The sequence below is a fragment of the Lepidochelys kempii genome, chromosome 3 (assembly GCF_965140285.1).
Source record: "Lepidochelys kempii isolate rLepKem1 chromosome 3, rLepKem1.hap1, whole genome shotgun sequence".
In the NCBI taxonomy this organism is placed as follows: domain Eukaryota; kingdom Metazoa; phylum Chordata; order Testudines; family Cheloniidae; genus Lepidochelys; species Lepidochelys kempii.
In genome coordinates this window covers 209,134,678-209,156,907 of record NC_136382.1, presented here as the reverse complement: position 1 = coordinate 209,156,907, position 22,230 = coordinate 209,134,678, and the positions used below count along the sequence as shown (strand labels likewise).

General features: G+C 49.9%; 1 protein-coding gene and 1 long non-coding RNA gene across 5 annotated transcripts in view; one reads left to right on the top strand and one right to left on the bottom strand.

Annotated features, from left to right (window-relative positions):
* LOC140909773 (phosphofurin acidic cluster sorting protein 2) overlaps positions 1-22,230 on the top strand; it is a 113,681-nt gene that overhangs the window by 22,528 nt on the left and 68,923 nt on the right. The gene's annotated exons all lie outside the window — the stretch shown is intronic.
* LOC140908361 (uncharacterized) lies at positions 2,269-8,487 on the bottom strand. The gene is made up of 3 exons (XR_012157844.2): positions 8,391-8,487; positions 6,649-6,820; positions 2,269-2,821 (listed from the first exon to the last, which is right to left on the bottom strand). It is a non-coding gene; the product is annotated as an uncharacterized LOC140908361 (long non-coding RNA).

Below are 22,230 nucleotides of genomic sequence, written 5' to 3'. Positions count from 1 at the left end.
GCTGCCCATTGGAATTCTGGGTTGAGATCCCAATGCCTGATGGGGCTAAAACATTGTTGCGGGTGGTTCTGGGTACATATCGTCAGGCCCCCGTTCCCTCCCTCCCTCTGTGAAAGCAGCAGCAGACAATCGTTTTGCGCCTTTTTTCTTGAGTTACCTGTGCAGACGCCATACCACGGCAAGCATGGAACCCGCTCAGTTAACCGTCACCGTATGTCTCCTGGGTGCTGGCAGACATAGTACTGCATTGCTACACAGCAGCAGCAACCCCTTGCCTTGTGGCAGCAGACGGTGCAATAGGACTGGTAGCCGTCATCGTCATGTCCGAGGTGCTCCTGGCAACCATGAGATGTGGATGGCTTGCAGTCCTTCTGCACCGTCTGCTGCCAGCCAAAGATGTAAAAGATAGATGGAGTGGATCAAAACAAGAAATAAACCAGATTTGTTTTGTACTCATTTGCTTTCCCCCCCTCCCCCGTCTAGGGGACTCATTCCTCTAGGTCACACTGCAGTCACTCACAGAGAAGGTGCAGCGAGGTAAATCTAGCCATGTATCAATCAGAGGCCAGACCAACCTGCTTGTTCCACTAAGAACAATTACTTAGGTGCACCATTTCTCCGTGAAGTCCTGCCTGAAATACTCATTGATGTAAAGCCACCCTCTTCGTTGATTTTAATTCCCTGTAAGCCATGTCGTCAGTCACCCCTCCCTCCGTCAGAGCAATGGCAGACAATCGTTCCGCGCCTTTTTTCTGTGCTGACGCCATACTACGGCAAGCATGGAGGCCGCTCAGCTCACTTTGGCAATTAGGAGCACATTAAACACCACACACATTATTCAGCAGTATATGCAGCACCAGAACCTGGCAGAGCAATACCGGGTGAGGAGGCGACGTCAGCGCGGTCCCGTGAGTGATCAGGACATGGACACAGATTTCTCTGAAAGCATGGGCCCTGCCAATGCATGCATCATGGTGCTAATGGGGCTGGTTCATGCTGTGGAACGCCAATTCTGGGCTCAGGAAACAAGCACAGACTGGTGGGACCGCATAGTGTTGCAGGTCTGGGATGATTCCCAGTGGCTGCGAAACTTTCGCATGCATAAGGGCACTTTCATGGAACTTTGTGACTTGCTTTCCCCTGCCCTGAAGCGCATGAATACCAAGATGAGAGCAGCCCTCACAGTTGAGAAGTGAGTGGCGATAGCCCTGTGGAAGCTTGCAACGCCGGACAGCTACCAGTCAGTTGGGAATCAATTTGGAGTGGGCAGATCTACTGTGGGGGCTGCTGTGATGCAAGTAGCCCACGCAATCAAAGATCTGCTGATATCAAGGGTAGTGACCCTGGGAAATGTGCAGGTCATAGTAGATGGCTTTGCTGCAATGGGATTCCCTAACTGTGGTGGGGCCATAGACGGAACCCATATCCCTATCTTGGCACCGGAGCACCAAGCCAGCTAGTACATAAACCGCAAGGGGTACTTTTCAATAGTGCTGCAAGCACTGGTGGATCACAAGGGACGTTTCACCAACATCAACGTGGGATGGCCGGGAAAGGTACATGACGCTTGCATCTTCAGGAACTCTGGTCTGTTTCAAAAACTGCAGGAAGGGACTTTATTCCCAGACCAGAAAATAACTGTTGGGGATGTTGAAATGCCTATAGTTATCCTTGGGGACCCAGCCTACCCCTTAATGCCATGGCTCATGAAGCCGTACACAGGCAGCCTGGACAGTAGTCAGTAGCTGTTCAACTACAGGCTGAGCAAGTGCAGAATGGTGGTAGAATGTGCATTTGGATGTTTAAAGGCGCGCTGGCGCAGTTTACTGACTCACTTAGACCTCAGCGAAACCAATATTCCCACTGTTATTACTGCTTGCTGTGCGCTCCACAATATCTGTGAGAGTAAGGGGGAGATGTTTATGGCGGGGTGGGAGGTTGAGGCAAATCCCCTGGCTGCTGGTTACGCGCAGCCAGACACCAGGGCGGTTAGAAGAGCACAGGAGGGCGCAGTACGCATCAGAGAAGCTTTGAAAACCAGTTTCATGACTGGCCAGGCTACGGTGTGAAAGTTCTGTTTGTTTCTCCTTGATGAAACCCCCCGCCCCTTGGTTCACTCTACTTCCCTGTAAGCTAAACACCCTCCCCTCCTCCCTTCGATCACTGCTTGCAGAGGCAATAAAGTCATTGTTGCTTCACATTCATACATTCTTTATTCATTCATCACACAAACACGGGGATGACTACCAAGGTAGCCCAGAAGGGGTGGTGGAGGAGGGAAGGAAAATGCCACACAGCACTTTAAAAGTTTACAACTTTAAAATTTATTGAATGCCAGCCTTCTGTTTTTGGGCAATCCTCTGTGGTGGAGTGACTGGTTGGCCGGAGGGGGGCCCCCCCCCACCGCATTCTTGGGCGTCTGGGTGTGGAGGCTATGGAACTTGGGGAGGAGGGCGGTTGGTTACACAGGGGCTGTAGTGGCAGTCTGTGCTCCAGCTGCCTTTGCTGCAGCTCAGCCATACACTGGAGCATACTGGTTTGATCCTCCAGCAGCCTCAGCATTGAATCCCGCCTCCTCTCATCATGCTGCTGCCACATTTGAGCTTCAGCCCTCTCATCAGCCTGCCACCTCTCCTCCCGGTCATTTTGTGCTTTCCTGCACTCTGACATTATTTGCCTCCACGCATTCGTCTGTGCTCTGTCAGTGTGGGAGGACAGCATGAGCTCAGAACATTTCATCACGAGTGCGTTTTTTTTTCCTTTCTAATCTTCACTAGCCTCTGGGAAGGAGAAGATCCTGTGATCGTTGAAACACCTGCAGCTGGTGGAGAAAAAAAAAGGGACCGTGGTATTTAAAAAGACACATTTTATAAAACAGTGGCTACACTTTCAGGGTAAACCTTGCTGTTAACATTACATACATAGCACATGTGCTTTCGTTACAAGGTCGCATTTTGCCTCCCCCCACCGTGTGGCTACCCCCTCAACCCTCCCCCCTCCCCGTGGCTAACAGCGGGGAACATTTCTGTTCAGCCACAGGCAAACAGCCCAGCAGGAACAGGCACCTCTGAGTGTCCCTGAAGAAAAGCACCCTATTTCAACCAGGTGACCATGAATGATATCTCACTCTCCTGAGGATAACAGAGAGAGATAAAGAATGGATGTTGTTTGACTGCCAGCAAACATACACTGCAATGCTTTGTTGTACAATGATTCCTGAGTACGTGTTACTGGCCTGGAGTGGTAAAGTGTCCTACCATGGAGGACGCAATAAGGCTGCCCTCCCCAGAAACCTTTTGCAAAGGCTTTGGGAGTACATCCAGGAGAGCAGCGAATGCCAGGGCAAATTAATCCTTTCACATGCTTGCTTTTAAACCATGTATAGTATTTTAAAAGGTACACTCACTGGAGGTCCCTTCTCTGCCTGCCGGGTCCAGGAGGCAGCCTTGGGTGGGTTCGGGGGGTACTGGCTCCAGGTCCAGGGTGAGAAACAGTTCCTGGCTGTCGGGAAAACCGGTTTCTCCGCTTGCTTGCTGTGAGCTATCTACAACCTCCTCCTCCTCCTCATCTTCTTCGTCCCCAAAACCTACTTCCATGTTGCCTCCATCTCTATTGAAGGAGTCAAACAACACGGCTGGGGTAGTGGTGGCTGAACCCCCTAAAAAGGCATGCAGCTCATCATAGAAGCGGCATGTTTGGGGCTCTGACCCGGAGCGGCTGTTTGCCTCTCTGGTTTTCTGGTAGGCTTGCCTCAGCTCCTTAATTTTCACGCGACATTGCTTTGGGTCCCTGTTATGGCCTCTGTCCTTCATGCCCTGGGAGATTTTGACAAAGGTTTTGGCATTTTGAAAACTGGAACGGAGTTCTGATAGCACGGATTCCTCTCCCCAAACAGCGATCAGATCCCGTACCTCCAGTTCGGTCTGTGCTGGAGCTCTTTTGCGATTCTGGGACTCCATCACGGTCAGCTCTGCTGATGAGCTCTGCATGGTCACCTGCAGCTTGCCACGCTGGCAAAAAATGAGATTCAAAAGTTCGCGGTTCTTTTCCTGTCTACCTGGCCAGTGCATCTGAGTTGAGAGTGCTGTCCAGAGCGGTCACAATGGAGCACTCTGGGATAGCTCCCGGAGGCCAATACCATCGAATTGTATCCACAGTACCCCAAATTCGACCTGGCAAGGCCGATTTAAGCGCTAATCCACTTGTCAGGGGTGGAGTAAGGAAATCGATTTTAAGAGCACTTTAAGTCGAAATAAAGGGCTTAATCGTGTAGACGAGTGCAGGTTTACATTGATTTAACGCTGCTAAATTCGACCTAAAGTCCTAGTGTAGACCAGGGCTGAGAATTAGAAAGTGTTTGCTAATATCACACCTAACTCTCCCTTGCTGCAGATCAAACCCATTACTACTTGTCCTACCTTCCGTGGACATGGAGAACAATTGATCACTATCCTCTTTATAACAGCCCTTCGCATAACTGAAGACTGGTATCAGGTCCCCAGTAGTCGTCTCTTCTCAAGACTACACATGCCAGGTGTTTTTAACCTTCTCTCGTAGGTCAGGTTTTCTTAAGCTTTGGTCGTTTTGTTGCTCTCCTCTGGCCTCTCTCTCCAGTTTGTCTACATCTTTCCTAAAACATGATGCCCAGATATGGAAGCAGTACCCTAGCTGACGCCTTACCAGTGCAGGATAGAGCAGAACAGTTACCTCCTGTGTCTTACACGCGACAGTCCTGTTAACACACCCTGGAATATTAACCTTTTTTGCAACTGCATCACAATGTTGTCTCGTTCAATTTGTGATCCGCTACACTCCCCAGATCATTTTCAGCAGTACTCCTGCTTAGCTAGCTAGTTCCCAGTTTGGAGCTGTGCATTTGATTTTTTCCTTCCTAAATGAAGTACTTTGCATTTCTCTTTACTGAATTTCATCTTAGATTTCAGACCAATTTTCCAATTTGTTCAAGGTAGCTTTGATTTCTAATCCTGTCTTCTAAAGTGTTTGCAACGCGTGCCCACTTGGTGTCCTTTGCAAACTTTATAAGCATACTCTTCACTCTGTTATCCAAGTCATGAATAAAAATACTGAATGATACCAGACCCAGCACTGACCCCTGAGGGCTCCCACTAGATAGGCCCTCCCAGCTTGACACTGATAACTACTCTCTGAGTAAGGGTCTTTCAGCCAGTTGTGCACTCACTTTATAATAACTTCATCTAGACCACATTTCCCTAGTTTGCTTATGAGACTATCATGTGGGACTGTGTTAAACACTTTAGTAAAATCAAGCTATATCGCATCTTCTGCTCCTGCCCCCTGTCCACTATGCCAGTAATTTAAGACTTCAGACCTGTTACGTTTTTTCCCCTACTCTGTCTGCTGAAGAGACCTCCTCTTAATCTTTCCAAGCCTGTACCCACTGCTGTAGCATCACCTACAAAGTGTGTGTGTGTGCTTTATTAAGTAATATACTGACACCTGCAAGCATTTGTCTGTTCTGATCCTATTTCCTGCCTGGTATATGTCACGTGCCCCTCATTTAGATCATAAGCTCCTGGAGGGAGAGATCAGTGTTTGTTTTTGGTGAAGCTCCTAGTAAACTTGTAGGTGCTATTGAAAATAAATGAAAGGGGAGTTGGGGAAGAGGACTGGACTCCACTAGCCCACCAAGCCCTGCTAGAAAGAAATCCTCAAAAGGAGGAGCCCAACGGGGTCCTAATTTCTTGCTGATGTGGATGCCAAATCAAAACAGGAAAACTTGCTGGCTTGGTTGTTGTGGCCATTGCATTGTACAGCAGACGCAGACCCAGAGAATGATGTCCAGTAGTTGGGATGCATAGTGATATTTGAGAATGGTAATACAAATAGAACATAAAAGCCGACCAGGTGTTCCTGGAAATGCCATGTCCCTGAGTCATGATATAAAATATAGCAAGCTGTGGAATAATCTCCTGGAGAAAGGATGGCACTTGACAAAATGCTTGAAAAGGACATATGTTGGAGAAGTTTTTTGATAGTAGAAGGCTCAGTAACAGACAAAGGCATTACAAGAGTCAATGGGTGGAAGCTGAAGCTAGACAAATTCAGAGTGGAATTAAGGCTGACGGTTTAAACAGTGGTGGTAATTAATCATTGGAATAAACCAGGGGTATGGTGGATTCTCTCTCACTGGAAGGCTTCAGCTCGAGAGTGGATGTGTGTCAAAAAGCCAGAGGTTATGGGCTTAATTCAGGAATCACTGGGTGAAATTCTCTGGCCTGTTATGCAGCTGGTCAGTCTAGATGATCACATCGGCCCCTTCTCGCCCTAAAATACATGGTTGGAAGCAACTGTGTGCTGACTCTTGAGAGATGATCTCCTAATAGGTCTTAGTACTGCATGATCTTCACATAGGTCTCTTCCATCTTCAGCATCCAAGCAGGCGGGTTTAAGAAAATGAACGTGATCGGGATTTTTAGTTTCTTGGCCAAAACGTAGCTAAGGCACCTGTGACCCTCGCTCTTATGTGAGCCTAATATAGTGTTGTCCATAGAGAAATCTGCAGAAAATTGCAAGCCTCGGCAGTGTAAAAGAAACTCCCGAGTAAATACAAAGCCTGCTGTCCTCACTGTATTCTTAATTTTCACATGCAATTCAGTAAATACGTACCTTTGTCAGATTTCCATGGAGCTGAGCTGCAGAATTGCCAGGGTGCCACAGAATTTAAGTCCAACTTGCCACAGCGGGTGGGGGCCGCAATTGCTTTGACTCAAGTGAGCACGTATTCAGGGGCGAAAAAATGTCATGCCAAAGAGGATCTCAGAGTAACAGCCGTGTTAGTCTGTATTCGCAAAAAGAAAAGGAGGACTTGTGGCACCTTAGAGACTAACCAATTTATTAGAGCATAAGCTTTCGTGAGCTACAGCTCACTTCATCGGATGCATACCGTGGAAACTGCAGAAGACATAATATACACAGAGACCATGAAACAATACCTCTTCCCACCCCACTCTCCTGCTGGTAATAGCTTATCTAAAGTGATCATCAAGTTGGGCCATTTCCAGCCCAAATCCAGGTTTTCTCACCCCCCCCCCCCACGCACACACAAAGAGGATCTGTTCTGCCTGCTCTTGCTCCACCTGAAGCATGGAGCTCCCCTGAAAAGGTCTTGCTGGATAGGCAGCTGATGACAGCTTTCAGCAGGAACTCTGCAAAAGCAAAAATAACGGCCAGAAAATCCAGTGTAGATCTTTCTAAAATAACCCCAGCCTTGCTCAACAGCTGAGACTGCAGAGGCTGTTTCTTCCCCTGGCTGGTCTAACTAAACAGTTTTGAAGCAGAGAAATTGATTACAATTGCAATCTTGCTGGGGTTCAGTGCTTATATGTAGGGTATTGCAAACAGAGCAGTGCAGCCACATCTGTTCCGTCCATATTTCAAAACTTGCCTTCTTGTAGGAAAGGCATTTTGCAATCTGTCGCTCAAGGAGACTTGTATTCCTGCAGGTTCTCAGCTGTAAAGTTCCTGCGTGGAGAGAGGCCAGAGCTGGGGTTGGTATAGAATGGGTTGGGGCATTACGGGGGGGGCAAGGCTGTTCTAGCAGTAGGGGGTACAAATGCAGGCCCTTGGGAAAAGTCCAGTGGTCCAGGTTTATCTGTAGCATTCTGTGTAACCGCTACAAGAGGTTTGAGAATTTAGTGGGAGTCATTGAAGTAGCTTTACTGCTATCTGCTAATATCACAATCTGGAGCTTCACAGACTGGGTCTTGCAGTCTGACTGGGGCTTAAACCTGGCCAAAAGGAACTGGTTTAAGTTTCAAGCTTTGAGGGTCGCTATAAACAAGGAGTTAAAAAAAATGCTTTTAAAGACTGTGCACGTTTTTTGTTCTTTCTTGGGCTTGGGGAAAATACAGGCAGCTACCTGCTCTCTGGCCGGTTACATACGCTATAAACTGGGGAAGTCTTACTCCAGTTAATAATAATACAATCCTACATATTTCTTGCCCCTTCCATCCTGAAGGATCCCAAAGCACTTTACCAGTTCCCGTCAGAGGAGTCACTTCCCTGATCACAAAAGTGCAGCTGTTTCTGTGGTGGAATGCCCCAGTGGTTTGACTGCATACAACACTATGCATGCTGCTCTGAAACTCTGATTTTGTCCAGAACACACATCTCAAATACTCCCCTCCTCTGACACTCATACAGCTGTGAAAGGTGCTAAGGGATTGTTCGTGACCACAGATTTAAACATCCACACCACAGCACCTTCCATAGCATGGTTCTCCCAATGCTCTGCAGGAGCTTTGGCTCAGTACTGACTCAGAGAGCCCCCCTCCTGCCCCCACTTTCTGCAGTTGCCTCCCTGTTCCTTGGAGATCTCCGCTCCATATATTGACCCTTCTTAATCTTACTTGGTTTGTGTGATCCTGCGGCAGGCAGGTGGGATAACCAGGGATAAGCAGCTGTCAGCCAGGTGCTGGAAAGGCTTTTTCTGTCTGGATTCTTTGTATGCCGCGTGGTGGTCTCTGGTGACATGGATGTGCTGGGTTGCCGTGGCAACCAACATTCTTTCCCTCAGGCACCACATCCTTGTTACTGAGTTTCCTATCAGCTGTGCCGTTCATCACGTTTGCATTGGGGCTGGGTTAGACCCCGGCAAGGCAGCTCTCTGGCCATGCTGGAATAGGTCACTAACGTGTGGGGGTGGTGAGCATGCACCGTGTTTATAAAGACAAGTAGGAGTCTGTTGTTCTTTGCCATCCTTTTAGTGCGTGCAGGTTAGCTAGAGCCACTGGCCTCCCTTCAGCACCTGCTGAATGTGAGCTCTCCAAGGTTACCAAGTTGGGCAGCAGTGTCGGTTGAGGTGTTTGAAGTGTGTGTGTTGTAGTTTGTCCACGTGGAGCGATTTAAGTCAAGGGGGTCTAAATCGTTGCTTTAAATCAGGTTATCAATGTTGAGAAATGCAAAGTAACACACTGGAAAACATAATCCCAACTATACATACAAAATGATGGGGTCTAAATTAGCTGTTACTGCTCAAGAAACAGATCTTGAGTCATGGTGGATAGTGCTCTGAAAACATCTGCTCAGTGTGCAGCGGCAGTCAAAAAAGCGAATAGAATTGTTAGGAACCATTAGGAAAGGGATAGAGAATAAAATAGAAAATATCATAATGCAACTATATAAATCCATGGTACACTCACAGCTTGAATATTGTGTGCAGCTCTGCTCGCTCCATCTCAAAAAAAGAAAGTGTGTTAGACATGAAAAAGTTACAGAGAAGGGCAACAAAAACGATTAAGGGGATGGAAGAGCTTCCACATGAGGCGAGATGAAAAAGACTAGGACTATTTAGTTTGGAAAAGAGACAACAAGGAGAGGATATGGTAGAGGTCTATAAAATTATGACTGGGGTGGAGAAAGTGAATAGGGAAGTGTTCTTTATCCCCTCACATAACACAAGAACCAGGGGTCACCCAGTAAAATTAATAGGCCCCAGGTTTAAACAAATAAAAGGAAATACATCTTCAACCAACGCATAGTCAGCCTGTGAAACTCACTGCTAGGGGATGCTGTGAAGGCCAAAACTGTAACTGGATTGAGAAAACAATTAGATAAATTACTGGAGGTTAGGCCCATCAGTGGCTATTAGCCAAGATGGTTGGGGATGTGAGCTCATGTGCCAGGTGTCACTGAGTCTCTGACTGCCAGATGCTGGGACTGGACGATGGGATGGATCACTTGATAATTGCCCTCTTTTCTTCATTCTCTCTGAAGCATCTGGCATTGGCCACTGTCGGAAGACAAGGACACTGGGCTAGATGGACCATTGGTCTGTCCCAATATGGTCATTCTTTTATTCTTTTTAAAACTAAATGTGAAAATGTGTACTGTTGAAACCTTAGATTAAAATGTATAATAAGTAAATGATAAATACCGCTTTTGTAAAGTGTGGTAAGAGATCTTACTGGAACTTCACAGACTTCTACATGCAAAAAGCAAACTGTTGAAACGATCCTGCTGCTCTGATTCTGCAGCCTCTTAACCAGGTGCATAATTCATGTGACCAGCACTGGAGTGAAGCGTGTGCAGAAGTGTTTGTAGCATCAGGGGCTAAAATTGTATTTTTTATTAACTTTTCTTTTAGTGGCCTTAAAACCTTTGTCACTTCCAAACAAAACTACTTCAGGGTTAACTGTGAAAAGTTAGGTTGATTTTTCAATACATATAAAAAGTTCCTAATAACTTTATTAATCCTCAGGCCAAAAGTTTCCAAAATGAGAGCCTCAGTTAGGCACCTAAGGGTGGGATTTTCAAAAGTATGTAGGTGACTTAAGAACACAAGTCTCAAACTGCAATCCCCTGTGCCGTGTAGCATGGGCAAAGCATTTCAGCTTTCCTGATCTGTGGAAGTTCAGTATATGGGAAGGTTGGTTGCAAGTATATCACGGACTATTTGCTTCTCAGTTTTGTGTTTACAGTTGTGGTGTTTGCACAGTGATGTTTATGGGCACATCTGCACTGCAAACAAACAAACAAACAAAAAAAACCCACCAGCAGCAGTTCTCAGAGCCTGGGTCAGCTGACTCAGGCTTGGGGGGGCTCACACCACAGGGCTAAAATAGTAGTGTAAATGTTCCTTCCCGGCCTGGATCCCCGGGCTCTGAGACCCATCCCCTCACCCGGTCTCCATGCCCAGGCTCCAGCCCAAGTGGGAATGTCTACACCACTATTTTCAGCCCTGCAGCATGAGCTCGATTCAGTGGACTCAGGCTCTCAGACGCTCGGATGCGTTTTTTTTCCCAGCGTAGACATACCCATTGAGGCCCTGAACTTGTCGTCTTCGTCAGCATTGGCGAGCATTGTAAGTGTGAAACCTTGTGGGGCGAAAAGAAGTCTGCATGTAAAATCTGGAATTCCACTTTTAAATCTCTAGAATAAAGAGAGAGGGAGAGAAAAGAACCAGCAACATGTAAATAAAAAAAAATCCTTTAAACAAAAAATTCCTGATTTTTAAATTTTAAAAAATCCTTATATTTATCCACCCTGGCTTGTGCCCAACTCTGGAGACCCTTCTCGCTCCCTGCCACTGAGTGTATTCACTGTCTGAACTAAAAGTCACCCATTTTGTGTGCGTTATCCTGGATTTCATATTCCCCTAGGGAGGTGCTCTGTTCTTCTGCGCACTTGCCTTTTCAGGCAAAGTGTGCATGCCCTGATTGAAAAGCTGTGCTCTCATCTTATTACTGAGCCTCTGAGGGGATCCGCACACTCTGTGTGTCTCTCGTATCTGCCCCTCGACTTAGCGGAGGCTGTGCCAATTGTTTCTCCGGTGACATTCTGCTTCGGCAGGCCTGCAGCTGGCGTCCGTGAAATCCCTCCGGAGGTCACCCCTTGGAGTCCCGTGCCATGTTGGATAGATCTCTGCGCCAGTTAAGAGGCGGCCTTGTGCTATTAAATATGCAGATGGGGTCGTGACTACATCCCTTTAGAGGTGATGGATTACATCCATTGTGCAGAGAGATGTGCAGGCTCCTCCCCATCCTCGCTCCCCCTTCGCTTCCTGCCTGTCAGCCTGGAACTGCACGTGGCTTCCCAGCGTGTTTGTTTAAAAAGCAAAAAAGTCAGAGACTCTTGATTCTAGAGGCATTCCGCAGGATTCATGCCGGGGCCCTGGTCATTTGGACATTGAAAGGCGTGAAGTATGCTCACACATCTGTGATCAACACCAATACCACATAGCAGGGGTCATCGATTTATATTTTGGCAAGGTCAAAATTTCTTGGTCAAGGTCCAGACTTCAGAGAAAATAATACAAAACCAATAACAATAATGATCCTAAGGAAATAAAAAGCTGCCACAGTCTGTTCCAAAGCATCTGGTGGTCTGGAGTTGGCCCTTGGGCTGCCTGTCAACTACCCTGCCGTATAGCGTCAGTCAGGGGCGGGCCATTCATTTGATCTCCTTACCTAGACTTGCTGTTTCAGTCACCCTTATTGAATGGCCACAGGGCTCTTCTTGGGCCTCAGCGAATGCAGTAGCCTCAGGTTGTTCCTCAGCCTCTGATAGTTTTCCTCCTTGGGATCCTTATAACAAAGATAGACGAAAGAATTGCTGCCTAACTTCACCATCTTGGGAGTTGTCTGGGAGCTCAGAGGGAGACACTGAGGCAGCCGCAAGCGCGCTGGACTGGGGTCAGGAGGCCTGGGTTTTATTCTTGCCTGTCACTAACTTGCTGTGTGACTCTGCATTGAACCTCGCTCTGTGCCTCAGTTTCCCCATCTTTAAAATGGGGATAATGCTGCTGTTTGACCTCCCCTCTTTAAAGCATTTTGCACCGTTTTGATGAGAAGCCTTGTGGAACTGTCAGGTGTTACTTTACGACATCAACTGAGCAGGGATAGCATCTCCCAGTGATGCAAAGGCTTCTCAGGAGCTTATTGGCCATCTGGCTGTTGAATGTCACTTTTTTCTGTTAACAGTTCAGGAGAAAGCTCTCACGTTTTCTGATATATTCTGCATCCCAAGAGGAAAAATGTATCTTGTCACGTCACTGAGTTCTGGTCCCACAGTACCAGAAGTACCAAGAGAAGGTGATTGCTTCATATCCAGATATTAGCAGGTCTTTTAGCTAATTTATTTTTCCTGCACCAAATGCATCGGTAGTGGACAGCCCATGAGTGGACCCAAAATAATTTCTTCTGCTCAGTTAATTTGATCATGTGGGGCAGAAAAGTTTCTTCTTCTGTAGCTGTTTCTGTGAGGCTAGCTAATTACCACACAATTTGTGATACAAGATGTCTCCAGGAATGGATTTTTCTCCCAGGTTTATGCAAACTAGCTCTTAACTCACCAGTGTTCCTGTCTTGAAGCCTCAAATGTTGGAGATATTTTGTGTGTGTAATGAAAAGAAGAAAAGAATCAAATGTGTAGTCACAAGCAATAATCCTTTGGAGATTCTAGAGATCTCAGAAACCAGAGGAGTGAGCATTATTTGCAGTTCCAAATGGCATCTCCTTATATTATGCCGGTGTGTGTGTGTGAGAAACTCTCACGGCGTTTGTTGAAATGGTCTGGTTCATGTTCTGGTGCCTCTGTCTCAACATACCATAGATCAATCGAGAAGGCCTGTGAGTTGGTCTCACGGGGTCAGATTTTCACAGCTAGGCATGTACAGTTGCACACATCTGGCATACATACAGATAACTCATACGTGTGGGTCTGGGTCAGGAGTTTACTTGTGGCCAGTCAGGTGCGTTTCTGGCCATGTGTGTGCACCGATTGTGAGCCAGGGACATGCTGCGTCCCTCATTTTGGTGCTGACAGGACTCGTGTAACAAGGGGACTGCCTGTCTGAGAACCCCCTTGCTTTGCCTGGTGGGGAGCTGCCAAGTGTGTGTGCCCTCTATTTGCGAGGCTAAGCAGCTGCATGGTCTCCCCTGTCTGTCGTGGTATCCGAAAGCTTTTCTTTACAAACAGCTGTTGTGTTGTGTCCTCTGCCTGCATGAGTCTGGTGACAAAGGCTGCTAGACTTGACGGGCAGAGACAAGGATCGTGGAAATAAACCTTCCTCCACGTCTTATCAAATAGGCTGTGTGTTGGGTGTGAATTGGGGACCTGCTGGCAACAGTCTCTCCTCCCTTGCCATCGAACAAGTCCTTTCTGGGATCCGCCTGACCCAGTATGCCCCCGCTCCAGCCCCTCGCCCCCTCCCCCGCCCCTGAGTGCCTCCAGCAGACTGGAGATGGGTCAGGGCTGGCCTGATGAAAGTACTGACCTCCTGGCCGGAGGGATAGGGCAGTCTGGGCTGGAGCTGGCTGTGGTATAGCACGGTCCAGGAGTGACTAGGGTGTACCATTGGGGGCTCTCAGGTGAGCCCTCCCCTGCTGTGGCTGCCATCTCAGAGGAGCTCTCGCTCCCACCCTCTCTGGGGTAACTGCACAGCTACGGTGAGGGGGGAACCAGGCCCCTCTCTCTGGGTGCAGCAGGAGGCCAGCAGCCCCTTCCTGGAACAGATCTGGAGCATTTTCTCATGCACTGGGAGCAGCTGTTGTTGTGGATTCTTTCACTTCACTAGCTGCGGTCCCCTCCTGGCAACCATGCGTTCTCCGCGGACTGATGGCCGAGAGTGGTCTGGGCTGTGTGTGTTTGTTTTGCTGAGCTGCTTGGCTTCGTGGTTGGTTGTTCACCCTGCAGGTTTAGTGCTGCTCCGGTACCGCCATTGCTTTGGATTAAATCCACGCAGGCTCCTTCGGAAGCTTCACTGTTGGTGTATCCTTGAACGCTGGGCTGGCCGAACTGCAGCCGGACCCCTGCTGGTGGCACGGGGGGAGGTCAGGGACTGCTTTACCCCCCCACGGGGCTGGGGTCGGGAGGCTGGGGTTGCTCGGCCCGGGGCTGGGGTTGGCCAGCTGGCATGACTGGGGCTTGGGTCGGTCTCTGCTTCAGGAGAACCAGTTTGAGACCCACGCGCGGGGGGTTAACGGTTAGGGGGGTTAATGGTAGGACTTATACTTACCAGTTAACCGTTCAATGTTTTACACCCCGAGTCTTCGCTGAAGCATTGCAGCTGTGCCGTGTTCTGAGCGTAGACAAGCCCTTATTCTGGTCGGGGCTATCAGAAGCATTTCAGTGGCCCTGGGAAGAAGCTGACTGCCCGTAGCTTCTGGGCCGGTTGGAATCATGGGGCATCTGTCCTGGTCAGATAGCACCGGGTGCCGCTTTTCATGGCCTTTGCAGAACAGGCCAGCCCTGCTCGAAGCGTGGCTGCTCCAGCAGGAGGCGATGGCCACGCAGGGAAGGCGCAGACTAGCTCTTGCACTTGAGAGAGCAGGGTAGAGTTTATAAGCTGCCTTGGAGTGAGGTTTGGGAAGGGAAAGAGGAGAGTGTTCCGGGGCAGAGGGGAAGAGGGCACGAGGTGGGGCTGGGGGTAGTGGGCTCTGTTCTGGGGGTCGCTGGTATTTGGGGCAGGCAGACAGGCGGCTGGCTCTGGGAGAGGTGGAGGGCAGTGCCCATTTACTGCCCTTGGGACACATGCAGATCGGGGCTTGGGTACTGTGGGAACAGGCCCCCTCGCTGTACACGAGCTAGAGAGCGGTGTGTGCAGTACTCTACCACAGCCGGAATCGCCCCAACCTGCCTTTCCCAAGGCTGGGGGGGTGGGGGGGCCAGCGCAGATTCCTTTCCTCCAGGCTGCTGCGGTCTCTCGCTCTCCGGACTGCGGCCCCTGCCCTCTGGTGTGACGTATGCCGAGAGACCTTTTGCTTTCATCTTTGGCAAGGGATGGACAGGGGGACCTAATAGGTCTCCTTAGCTAGGATCTAGGTTTCTATTAAACTTTCTCCTCTTTGAATTAGCACCACTCAGCCCTGGAACTGCGTGTTGGGAGGGAGTAGGGGCCTTGTGAGTTTGCAGGGAGCGTGCTCAGCTAGTGTTCATCAGCTCTGGTGGCTCTGCCCTGTTCTTTGCAAAATCCCAGTGCAGGCTGGCTCCTGCTAGGAAGAACGAGCTACCGCTACAAACAGCAAGAAAACCCCAGGCTCTGCTGGGCAGAGGGAGGTGGGGGCTTCTCTCCAGGATTCAGGGAGCTGTACAGAACGCTGGAGACTGGAAGCAGCTGCTATTTCAGTACCTGCCTGTCTTCCGCTAGATCAGCCACTGGGACAGCAGCTGTTTGCCTAGCTCTGATGGGAGCCTGTGTGTCCAGTGAGAAGAAAAGCAGTGACAGCTGTCAGAAGACTGTAGGACGCTGTGTGTTTGCTAAGACCCTGGCACTCGCCCAGTGCTCCATCAGTAGGTGTTACCATCTGCAGCAGGGGGAGCGGGCTCTGCTGTGGGCCTGGGCCATGAAAGGAACCTGTCTCCCCTCCTGCACTTCGTTCTGGCCTAGTGGAAGTGTAGATACATTGTACAGCGCCAGAGCAAATTAAATAAAGCCCTATAACCGCAGTTACCATCCTCCTAGGAGACTACTCCAAGCACGTCTCCGTCCAATTCCCCAGCTGCGGTTCTGTCCCCAAGCACCTTTGTGCAACCTTGTAATAGTTCTTAAAGATTCCCCGCTGCAAAGCTGGTGATTGCTCCGCTGGGGTCAGCCGGCAGCGCAGACAGAGGAGAGCTGGCAACTCACCGTTCAGAAGTGAGAGGCTCTGAAAGCTTTGCTGTGTGTGCTAATGCCCTGTCCAGAGGGGAGTGTGTAAAAGCATGCTAGCTTTGGTACAAAGCCCTTTGCATCTACTGCCCAGCCTGGCTCGAGTGGAAATCCGTGTCCATCAGCAGGCTGCCGCTAGCAATAGTGAGCTGAGGAGCGCTTGCAGGTGGTTAGTACGGCTCCCGCTGTCCCCTTCACGAGCTGCTGGTGTCGAGAAGAGACGGGAATGTGAGAATACTCCAGCCTCTCTGAACAGCCCTCTGCATGTTCTCCGTGCCCACCAGAGTGCACAGCTTGGTTGCAGACCCTCCCTGTTCTCTGCTCAGAGAGTGTGGGCACCTTGCGGTGCAGGGCTGACTGCAGGAGATGGCCCAGAGGGATTCCTTAGGACACGGGTGAAAAGGGGTTCGGACCTGCAAAGGCTTTGGGGGATGTTCCCCCAATTCATCGTAGTTCTGTGTGCCTGTGCCATGCACTGAATGTGTCTCTTCCCAGCTCTCCGTCCTGGTTTCAGCACTGTGTGCCTGTGGCATGCATCGAGCATGCCTGTTCTCGGTTTGCACCACAGACCTGGTCAGCTACGCCTAGTGCTGCCTGGAGAGCCTCTCCGAGCACGGAATCCATTTGTCCTGGCTGGGACCTTTGCACCAGCCTCTCCGGTGTAATTCTCAGTGTGACAGTAAGTCCCTCCTGTGTCAGCCCAGTCCCACATCATCAGTTGGGCTTCATATCCCTGACAGTTCTGCCCACCAAACTGTCCCAGGGTGGAACTTCCTCAGAACCGAACATGGAGCCCCGCAGCAGCCTCCCATCCCAAGCAAGAGGCAGGTTGAGGGCACTGCCGTACACCGCATGCAGACTTGCCAGGGAGAGGTTCTGAGTGAGTGGTCCGGGGACCCAGAGACAGTGCTGCTCTTCTAAGCCACCTGGTGAGTCTGTTACTGGGTGGGTGTCGTTCAGGAGTTCCTGGGGGAATGATCGTTCGCAGAGGTGCTGATGCTTTTTCAGTACGATAATGTTTCCTGTATTTCTAACCCAGCATCTGGCATGGGGGACTAGCGGTGCTCTGGCCAGGGCAGAACAGTGGGTGTGCATGATGCGAAGTCGAAGAACTGGGTTTTGCACTGAGTTCTGAAGGCAGAGGCCTGTGGTCGCTTCACTCTGGTCAGAGTCTCCAGGAGGCCTTTGAGAATCAGGACAGAGGCCTTGAGCAGGGCTCTGTATTGAGGGGGCAGCCCCCATGAAGAGCAGGCCCTGGTGCGATGTGTTTGCAGTAACCTGTGTTGACAAGGAAACTGGCTTATGCATTTTGCATGGATTGGAGGTTTTTCAGAGTGCATGGCTTCATTCTTGCACGGGAGTGGCCTCGAGCCTAGAAGTTATGAGTGCACAGATCCCTTTGGCTGTGTCTGAACCCAGTAAGGTGGGGCGCAACTTTCTCCCAAGGCACAGATAGAGGGGGATGCTTCCTGCTACCATCACTGTTTGGCTCTCCGGGCTCCAAAGGGAGAGAGAGGCTGAAGACTGACTTACTGGTGCAGTTCGAGGGCAGATGCCTTTGGCCCTCGGAGATGCAATGACAAAGGATAATTCTTTGAAGTTCTTTCCTTTTCCTACCAGCATGACTTCGGTCTTGCCTAGGTGCAGCTTTAGCCAGCTGCTGTTCATCCAAGTTCTTATTTGGCTAAGCACAGGTGAATCTGAGAGATGGTTCGGGGGGCACGCTGAATAGTGTCGTCACCATTACAAGTGTGTGCCCTGTTTTCAGTCTGAATTAGTCTACCTTCAACTTCCAGCCACTGGATCATGCTAGGCCTTTTCCTGCTAGACTGAAGAGCCTATGATTAAATATTTGTTCCCCCTGGAGGGGATGATTCTCCATTTACAGTTACATTGTGAGACCTATCAGTTAGCCAGTTTTTAATCCACAGAATGTGGGCCATGGTAACTTTATATTGTTCTAGTGTGTTAATCAAAATGTCCCGTGTACTAAGTGAAGCCCCTTACAGACGTCTACATCTCTTACAACAACACAGAGCAGGTGGGGTGGTTCGTCAGTGATGAGCATGGAGAGTAAAGGGTTTGTTGGCCATTGATTTTGTGTGGTTCACCATGAGGCTGAGATGCTGCTGATTGTCTGTTTTGGAACTGGTGTGAGGTAGCTGTTGATTGCACTGGATTTGAATCCAGTTGCTCAGAGATTTTTTCTAGGCAATGGCTGGTGTTTCCTCTCTTTGTCTTCCTGCTCTGACTTGCACTGGGGAAGGACACGGGTGGGTGGCCAGCTGAATGGGCAGGGACCGCGACCTAGGGCTGTGCCAGATCCCTGCAGAGTGGCACGACTGCTCAGCTCTCCAGGGGTCTGAGTTAAGGTGAGCTGCCAGTAAAGGAGTGGAGATCCCTCTGTTGCCCAGGATATGGGAGGCATGTTCAACACCCCAGTGCTCTGTGCTTTTGCTAAGCTTGGAGAAGGGAAAGCGGGCAGTGCTCTGCTCTGGAAGTGAGGTTGCAGATGGGAGAGAGGGTTGAATTTTTCGAAAGGCACTGGAAGTAGGCTGAAGGAGATGTGTCTCCAGGAACGCCGATGCTTGGAGGTCACACTAGAACGAGATTCTTTGGCTGCCGTTACAGGATTGAGAGGGAACGTGGAGACTTGGTTGGGGTTTGCTGAAGAGGAAAGTCTTGTGCAGCTGGGCATTCCTCTCCTGTCGGAAAGAATTAATCTAACTCTCTGCTTTGCCAGAGATGTTTCCTGTCATTAAAATCCAACGGACAGTAGAATTAGCCAAACCCTGCAATGGACGGCTGAAAGGTTAGCGAAGCCCATAGGACCAGTCTGAGTGGGGCTTTCTCTCACAAGCTAGTGACCATGCCCTGTGGATCAGGCAGGAGAATTGTCTGCCCTCTCCGAATATGGGCCAATAGTTCACCCCAACCTAAACTGCAAGGAGGCAGCTAGCTCTCTTGGGGCCCCTTCTGTTTCCCAGTCATAAATGGGACCCTGTCAGGGCAGGAAGTGCTGCGTATTCCATCCACCTGAACCGGCAGGGGAGGTCAGGAAGGCATGATAGGGTTCTCAGGTTGGAATTTGGCCAGGTGTGGGGGCTAACACCTTAGCGTGTGTGAAGAGCACCAGGGACTCTTTGCCCATGAGTTGTCAGGAGCTCGGTTCACATCTCGTCCGAAGATGGTGCCCCCAGCACCTCACTGGGGCAGTAGGTTCAGGACAAACCCCAGGGGAAGAGCACTTCCTCCTGAACTACTGGACCTTCCTCACCTCCAAGTGCTGACCTGGCCTGACCCTGCTTAAGTTTTGGAATGAGATGAAATCTCCTCTTTCCCCCGCCCTCTTTGAGCCTTCTCCCATCTTCTCATGGAACGCCCCTGGATTTGGTTCGTGCAGCCACTACTCTGTCCTGCAGAGTCCTCTGTCCCTCCTTGAGAGCCACTTCTACCTCAGTGATTGCAAGAAATCAGCCACCTAATGATGCCTTGAGAGAGGGGCTCTTAGGGACAGCTGACATTTACTATGCAAAACACCCCTTTGAACAATACAGCTGGCATAGCGGTATCCCTCCTTCCTATGTCGTTTTTCTCTTTAGATTGTGAGCTCTTAGGGACCGGATCCTCAGCTTATGTGCTTGGGCAGTGCCTGACCCTCCTGGGTGCTGCTGGAATGCGGCTAATGCTCCTGATAGAGGATGGCATCAGATGGCAGATGGGCAGAAATGTACGGGGCAAGGATTCCTTCTTTCTGCTTTCCTTGGTTGCTAGGGCAGGGTTGCTCAGCTCTGCTGTGTCCATTGCCATTCCTCAAGGGCATTTGCCCCGTTAAATGATGTGCCTTGTTGCTTGGGGAGCTGGGGATGGTGTTTTTCCCATGGCAGAGAAGAAAGTGGTTGTGGCTTCTGGGAGCTCAGTGGAAGGCCATGGCGGCAGGGCCTGTGGGGTCCACAGTGCATAGCGAGTATTTAAGCAGGGGGCAAAGTGCACCAGGACGTCAGCTGTTGTGATTTTATTTTTCTCCGACTGTTTACACCCTTCTAGATGCACCTAGAGGAAGTTGTTGCTCTGTGGAAGTGGATTGACTTGTGGGCTTTTGGGTACATGCTCATGACTTCTGTGTTTAAAAGTGAGCAGAGGACGGGGGAGCCCTCTGGAGCAGGTCTGGCATAGCCTTGCCTTTCTAGGAGATTGGCTAGGAAACCTGGGAGGGCAAGTCTGCATGTTAGCATTCAACCTCCCCGGTTTCTGGGAGCCACGCTGGATCCAATAGCATGTCCAACACAAGCTTCCAGGGGCTGGCACGTTCCTCTTGGTATCTTCCCCTCCCAAGATCAGCAACACAAGAAACTTAAAACAAGGCAACATCAATGCACTCGGCATAAACAGCTGCATGCTCTTTGTGGTTCATCATTTCCAATGGGAATAGCCCCATTCTGTGGATTGGAGATGCTCGGGGGAAGATGTTCCATTTAGAAATGAAGAGGGGGGTATCTTGGGAAGTGGAATAAAATTCTAGCAAATCTACATAAACTTTGGTTTGCCTGGTCATGCCTCTGTTACAGGGTGTGGGGGTCTTACTCTGTTCCTGGCAAACAAGGAGTTAATAGCAACTATGCTCACACCTGGTATGTCTTCACTGCAATGTAAGCCCAGGGTCTGTGGGACATGAGCCCGCAGGTTCGTATTTGTAAGCTCAGGCTTGAGCGTCCACATTGAATATTTGACTCTAGGTTTAGAATTTCTAGATCTGCGTCTTTTACCTGCGCTCAGGCATCTACACGGCACCATGCAGCCCCAAATCAAACCAACCTACCCCAGGCTTCCTAGTGCCCTCCCCAGCGGCAGCCACGCTAGCCCTTTGTTCATGGTACCCTGAGGGAAAACTTGACTGTCCATCCCACGGAACGTTGCAGGAGGCTGTTACAGCCCACCAATGCATCCAGCTGAGCCGTCTTTTGGGTCTGTACTCTCCTGGCAACCAGAGCCAGTTGCATGGAGGAGTCCCCACTGTCAGAACTTGTCCTGCTTGGGATTTCAATCCTGTGTCGGGAGACAGGCAGAGCATCCCTGAGATACTGGTGGACCTTTTGGTGGCGTTTTCTGACCTGCTAAAGGCACCTGTCTGAGGAGGACGATGATACAGACCAGGCAGCCTCTCACTGGCTGATGCTACTCTCCACTCTTGGGGTAGCCACTGATGCCCCCTGTGTAGACCAGTGCTTCTGGAGCAGGGCCACAAGCACAGACTGGTGGGATCACGTCATCATGCAGACCTGCAGTGACCAGCGGTGGCTCCAGAACTTTTGCATGAAGAAAGCAACGTTTCTGCAGCTTTGTGAGCAGCTTGTCCCAGCCCTCCAGCATAAAGATACACTCACGAGGCCAGCTGTGCTGCTCCAGAAGCAGGTTGCTATAGCCCTCTGGAAGCTGCCTGTCCCAGACTGCTTCAGCTCCGTTACTAGCCAGTTTGGTGTTGGAAAGCTAACGGTGGGGAAAGGGGCGGTGGAGGTTTCTGAGGCAATCGGGTGTGTGGCTTACCCCCAGGCGGCGGGCATGAAAAATAACCCTGCAGTACCTGATGATGGTTTTGGGTGGGGGGGGTTGTTTCCAAACTGTACAAGGGCCATTGATGGGACTCGTGCCCATAGTTTGCCCTCCTCAAGGAGCATGTGACTACTTAGATCGCGAAGGGCACCATTGTTATGCAGGTCCTTGTGGACCACAGAAGCTGATTTATAGATGCCAGCATGGGCTGCACTGGAAAAGTTCATGATGCCAGGGTTATCTGCCAGTCGGGAGCCTATGTTCATAGACAGGCTGGGACACACTTCCCATCAAATGACATGCTCATAAATGGAGTTACAGTCCCCATTGTTGTTCTGGGGGACCCCACATACCTCCTTTAGACTTGGCTTATGAAACCGTATCCTGATCTCAGAGGCCCTGGCAAAAGAAGGTTTAATCACACTCCGTAGGTGTAGAATGGTGACTGAATGTGCATTAGGCAGATTGAAATCCTGTTGGAGATGTTTACAGAACCATCTGGATTTCAGTGTCATCGGTGATGTCCATGCCCTTGTGGCTTGCTGGGCTCT